This window comes from Aegilops tauschii, chromosome 2 (assembly GCF_002575655.3).
Source record: "Aegilops tauschii subsp. strangulata cultivar AL8/78 chromosome 2, Aet v6.0, whole genome shotgun sequence".
Taxonomy (NCBI): domain Eukaryota; kingdom Viridiplantae; phylum Streptophyta; class Magnoliopsida; order Poales; family Poaceae; genus Aegilops; species Aegilops tauschii.
In genome coordinates this window covers 436943451-436949802 of record NC_053036.3, presented here as the reverse complement: position 1 = coordinate 436949802, position 6352 = coordinate 436943451, and positions in this window count along the sequence as shown.

Below are 6352 nucleotides of genomic sequence, written 5' to 3'. Positions count from 1 at the left end.
ACTTGGCGGCCGCTTTTTGCACTTTGAGGGTAAGCTCTTCTTCACTTGGTTTTGAACTTGTGGAAGAAGCTTGGCCTTGAGAATGCTTTAGCCTTGGAGACACCCTTCTCTTCACAACCTCTAGTTCTTGATCACTTGGATGTGATGATGTGGAAGACACTTGAGGTTGGGATTGATCTTGATCTTGATCTTGATCAAGAGCTTGACCTTGGGCCTCACGGATTGGTTCTTCACCATTTGGTTGGGCTTGCCCTTGATCTTGCTCGGGAACATGAGGGACTTGATCTTGTTCTTGGATAGGTTCATGATTTTCCATAGCATCTTGACCTTGTGGTGGTGGTGATGACTTCCCTTGTGGAGAATCCACAAGAGGGGCTCTTACTCCTTCTTCTTCTATTTGGACTTGGGGTGTTTCTTGTGGACGAATGTGGCCTATCTCCATAGTCCTTATAGCTTGTGAAGGAGCCTCATCACCTACAACACTAGGAACAATTTGCTCCGCACGGGAACCATTATCTTCATCAAACTCCACATTTACCGTTTCCTCAATACATCCGGTGGATTTGTTGAGAACACGGTAAGCATGCGATTTTGATGCATATCCAACAAATATGCCCTCATAAGTTTTAGGCGCAAACTTAGCTAAACGGGATTTCTTATTTAGAATGAAACACTTACAACCGAATACTCGAAAGTATTTGACGTTAGGCTTTCTCCCGATTAGGAGTTCGTAGGGAGTCTTGTTCTTGAGCTTCCGAAGATAGAGCCGGTTTGTAGCATGGCATGCGGTGTTGATGGCTTCGGCCCAAAGCTTGTATGGAGACTTGTACTCGTCAAGCATGGTCCTTGCCATCTCAATGAGAGTCTGGTTCTTCCTTTCCGCAACACCATTTTGTTCAGGAGTGTATGGCGCGGCATATTGATGCTTGATCCCCTCATCGCTCAAGAACTCGTTCATAGTGTAATTTTTGAACTCGGTGCCGTTGTCACTTCGAATTGCCTTGATCTCACAATTATGTTGACGTTGAGCTTCTTTGGCAAAGTTGATGAAGGTGTCTTGAGTTTCATCTTTAGTCTTGAGGAAGAACACCCATGTATATCTTGTATAGTCATCGACAATGACAAGGCAATACCTCCTCCCTCCCAAACTATCATAAGATGGAGGCCCAAAGAGATCCAAGTGAATGAGCTCGAGAGGCCTCACAGTGGTAATGATAGTTGACACCTTATGAGCTTTTTCATGAAGTTTTCCGGCAATGCACGCACTACAAGGACGATCTTTGGCAAAAGACACATTGGTTAGTCCAAGGATGTGCTCCCCCTTTAAGAGAGCTTGTAAATTTCTCATGCCAACGTGCGCTAGTCGGCGATGCCAAAGCCACCCCACGTTGGCCTTGGCCATTAGACATGTTGCAAGATAAGTTTTCTCATTTGAGAAATCAACCACGTAAAGGTTTTCTTCAACATGCCCAACAAAGACCACTTTGAGATTGCTTCTCTTAAAGACGGTCACATGAAATTCACCGAAATGAGAATCATAACCGGCACGAGCCAATTGAATCGTAGAAAGTAAATTGTAGTGAAGAGATTGAACAAGCATGACATTCTTAAGTGATGCATCACTAGAGATTACCACCTTGCCCAAACCCAATACCTTGCCCTTGCTATTGTCACCAAAAGAGATGTTTGAAGTGGCCTTGACCGAATCAATGAACTCCACAAGCATCTCCCTCTCTCCGGTCATATGATTGGTGCAACCACTATCGATCACCCATTGTGTTCCACCGGAGGTATAGTCCTACAAGAATCAAGCTTTGATTTTAGGTCCCCATTTTGCAATGGGTCCTAGAGAGTTAGCAATAAGGGTCTTAGGAACCCAAATAGTCCAAGCATAATCATCATAGTTAGTGCCAACAAATTTAGCAAAGGTATGACCATCATTTCCTCTCATGAGGACATAAGATGGGTTGTTCTTGCCGGCAAACTCTTTGGGAATGGCCTTGTCCCTAGTGACCTTGCCATCCCCGACATTCCCTTTTTCCTTCTCCTTCTCCTTGTGTCCTTCATGAACAAATGCTATCTTTTGTTGGGGAGGAGAAGTAGGACCGATCTTCTTCTTGTTGCTCTTCTTCTTGGTCTTCTTCTTCTTAGAAGAGGGGTCAAACCCAATTCCCTCCTTGGCAACACACTCCTTTTGGTTGCTCAAGAGGTCATTGAGGTTTTTCTCCCCTTGAATGCACGACACAAGCCCTTTATCAATTTGGGCTTTTAACTTCTTATTCTCCTCTTGGAGAGAGGTGCAATCATAAGCAAAGTTAGCCGTACAAGATTCATCATTTAAATCAATATGAGGGACGGAAGTAAGAGCCTTAATGGTTATAGCTTTAAGTTGAGCATACGACTCGGTGAGGGCAATGAGGTCACCTTTGACAACCTTGGAACTAGTCACAAGGAGCTCATGTTCCTCAACAAGTCTCGTGTGATCAACTAGAAGCTTTTCAACCCTTACTTTAAGGGCATCGTTGTTCTCAAGAGCAAGTTGCAACGCATCATCGGTTTTAACGAAGTCAATTTTATGAGAAGACAAGGCTTCCTCAAGTGATGCTCTCATGACACTCTCTTCATATAGCTCGTGCTCAAGGAGTTCGACTCTCTCTTTTTCCTCTATGAGGAGGTTTTCAACGTTCTCAATAAAATCATCGCGTTCGGCGAGTGATTTAAGGAGATCACTAAAACGAGCACGAGCTTCACCATGAAGAGTGTTCATGAAAGCCATCAAGGATTCCTCATCATTATCCACACCATCATCACACTCATCCTCCACTATCTCACATGAAACATTGGGAGTGTGGATGAAGGGTTTTTGAGAGTTGGACTTTGTTTTTACCTCTTTGGCCATGAGGCAATGATGAGTGAACGGCTTGTCCTCATTGGGAGAGTCGAAGAGGCCGGTGGTGGAGGAGGAGGTAGTGGCATGCATGGCAATGGCGGCCGTGCCCACATAATCATCATCACCGTCATCTTCATCTCCGGACATGTACTCCTCATGAACAAGAGCCTTGTCATCTTTCCTCTTGGAAAACTTGGTGAACTTCTTCTTGAGCACAAGCTTCTCGGACTTGTCTTCACGTCTCTCATAAGTACAATCGTGCACAAAATGTCTTGGGCTATCACAATTGTAGCATTTTGTTCGTCCAAACGATCTTCCTTGCTGATTCTTCCCTTTGTTTGCCATGGTCCCGGAATATTTCTTGACCAAGAGAGCCAAGTCCTCCGCAAAGTCATTTGCCGGGCATGAGGTGTCAACATCTTCCTCACAAGTCTCTTCAACAACTTCTTCATCCCTTGAGGGTTGGGCAACTACTTTCTTGGCCTTCAATGCAAGATTTGAGTTCTTGGTGGCTTGAGCTATGGCAAAGGTCTTCTTGGACTTGGTCTCCAAAAGAACATGAGTTGAGAAGGTGGATACAACTTGTGCCGAGGTCAACTTTTGATAGTCCAGGCGTTGATGTATCATCATCACCATGGTATGTTTCGTGAAAACCATAGCATCAATGAACTTGTCCTTAATGAAATCATCATTCGCCCAAGTGCACCCAAAGGTTCTCAAATTGAGCACAAGAGACTTCAACCTCCGATATACCTCTTCCGCGGACTCACCCTCATTTCTCACAAATAGGTTGACTTCTTGCTTGAGCAAAGCCAACCGAGATCTTCGAATTGCTTCATCACCTTCGAGGGCCTCCTCAAGGCAATCCCAAATTTCCATGGCGGTCTTGAGGAGAGCAATGGAGTCACTATAGTCATCGGTCACCGCGGTGCGCAACATGTGGTGGGCGGTAGCATTGAGTTGATCATCAACTGCTTCTCTTGGAGTGAGATTCATGGGATCCTTGGGGTTGAAACCATTGACCACAATCCACCATAGTTGTGTAGATGCACTGCGAATATGAGACTCCATATCTAGCTTCCACTTAGCAAACGCGTTAGCTTTCAAAGGGGGCGGAGGCCCCACAGGATTAATGCGAGGGTGCTGCAAGGGTTGTGGTGAGTAAAATGGTTCCACGGCATTGTACTTGGGAACTTGAGTGCGAGCCGGGGATGCAAGAGGTTCTCTCGAATCATCCGCATCATGAACCGCATTTGGATCAAATGAGTTTGAGGCGGATGTTGAGGGCTTTAAGCGAGCATCAATTTCCTCCTTGACCAAGGAGCGAACTTCTTTCAACATAGAAGTTTTGAGGTCCGCAAACATTGAAAGAATATCGGCCGCGGTCAACGGGGCACCCGGGTTAATGGGGGCGACGGGAGCAACGGCCGGAGGAACAAGTGCGTCGGCCGCGGCGGGGGGTAGGTTTTGATCATCCTCCACAAGTGGTGCGACACCTCCCTCATTCCCTAGATCGGCCATATCCTCTAAGGTTGTAAAACCTTATATTAGAGCACGAGGCTCTGCTACCAATTGAAAGGATCAATACGGTCGACTAGGAGGGGGGGTGAATAGGAGACTACAAATTTTACTCTTTCTTGTCAATTTTAAGGCTTAGCGGATAAAAAGGGTTCACTAGATATGCAACTAGGTGAACACAACCTATATGACAAGCAAGCTCTAAGCTAAGTATGCTAGGCAACAAACTAATTAGCAAGCCAACAAGCATACAAGGCTAAGTAAAGTGCGGGAAAGGATTAACCACAAGTGAGACGAGGACGTGGATTTTATCCCGAAGTTCACTCTTCCTTGGGGAAGAGCTACTCTCCGTTTGGAGCGGTGCCGGAGCCAAAGCTTGCGGAACGCCACCGAAGGCTCACCGTAATCTCCTTCGAGTCACCCCCAACGGATGAGCCTTGAATCACTCGGGGTTGGTCTTGAAGGCGACCACCATACCTTTACAAACTTCTCCGGAGCACACCACAAGCAAGGAAGCTTCCGGAGGAACCTCTAACCGCCTAGGAGCCCAAGCTCCAAGAGTAACAAGTCATGGTGGATGAATGTTGCGGGGAATGCGATTTGGTTTGGTCAAAGTGTAGATCGGGTCTTGCTCTCCCAATCCCCAAAGTTTCAACAAGATTGGGTGGAGGGATTGAGAGTAGTGAGCAAAATGGGGTGTAGCAATGGAGGAGCTCAACAAGACATTAGGGTTAGGGGATGGAGGAGGAAGAAGGGGGCTTTTATAGTGTTCTTGGCCGGGAGGGGATTTCTGCCCGTTGGACCCCGTGCGCACGGGCCAAGTCAGCCCCGTGCGCACGGGGTGTCCAGTGAGATGCGAGGTACCCCGTGCGCACGGGCCAAGTCAGCCCCGTGCGCATGGGGTGTCCAGTGAGTTTCGAGGTACCCCGTGCGCACGGGCCAAGTCAGCCCCGTGCGCACGGGGTGTCCAGAAATATTCTGACTACGCCGTGCGCACGGGGGTCAGAGACCCCGTGCACACGGGGTGTCCAGAAGATTTCTGATGAAAACATCACAGGACACCACGGCAAAGCACACAACAAGTGGAATATCTGAGGAGGTGTAGGAGGGCTGGTGTATCTGTCTTGGAGGCATTCCCACACGACACTAATTCCACGAAGACCCCTCTTGATAGTGCGGTTTTACCTACGACTCAAATCGAACCAAAACGAAAAACCTTCGAGTCGCCGGTAACCACGCCTTTGATCTTTTTGGACTGGGGGGTCGCACACCTCCATCAATGGACACCTTGGAACCAACGTCCTGAGATAAACTTTAGCAACCAACATTAGTTCCACTAACCACATTGTCATCACACCAAAATATAATCTAAGTGATACTTGCACTTTCAATTAGAGACAACCGCATTCACATTAAATAGGGCACCATCTAAATCCGTTGAGATGACACCGAATGAATTGTGGTTTGGCAAGAAGCCTAAGTTGTCATTTCTTAAAAGTTTGGGGATGCGACGCTTATGTCAAAAGGCTTCAGCTTGATAACCTCGAAACCCAAAGCGGAGAAGTGCGTCTTCATAGGATACCCGAAAGAAACTTTTGGGTATACCTTCTACCATAGATCCGAAGGCAAAAATCTTTGTTTCTAAGAATGGTTTCTTTCTAGAGAAGGAGTTTCTCTCGAAAGAAGTAAGTGGGAGGAAAGTAGAACTTGATGAGGTAGTTGTACCTTCTCTCGAATTGGAAAGTAGTACATTAGAGAAAGCTGTCAGATTTCGGGCTCCGCGGACCCTTGAGAGGTTCGAACTCTGGGGTGCCTGCGAAGAACTCAACCTCCCCACTCTGCCTACTCGCCAATCTCACGGCCTAGCTCGATGAACAGGAAAGAAACAAGACACAGCAGTTTACCCAGGTTCAGGCCACCTTGCGGTGTAAAACCCTACTCCTG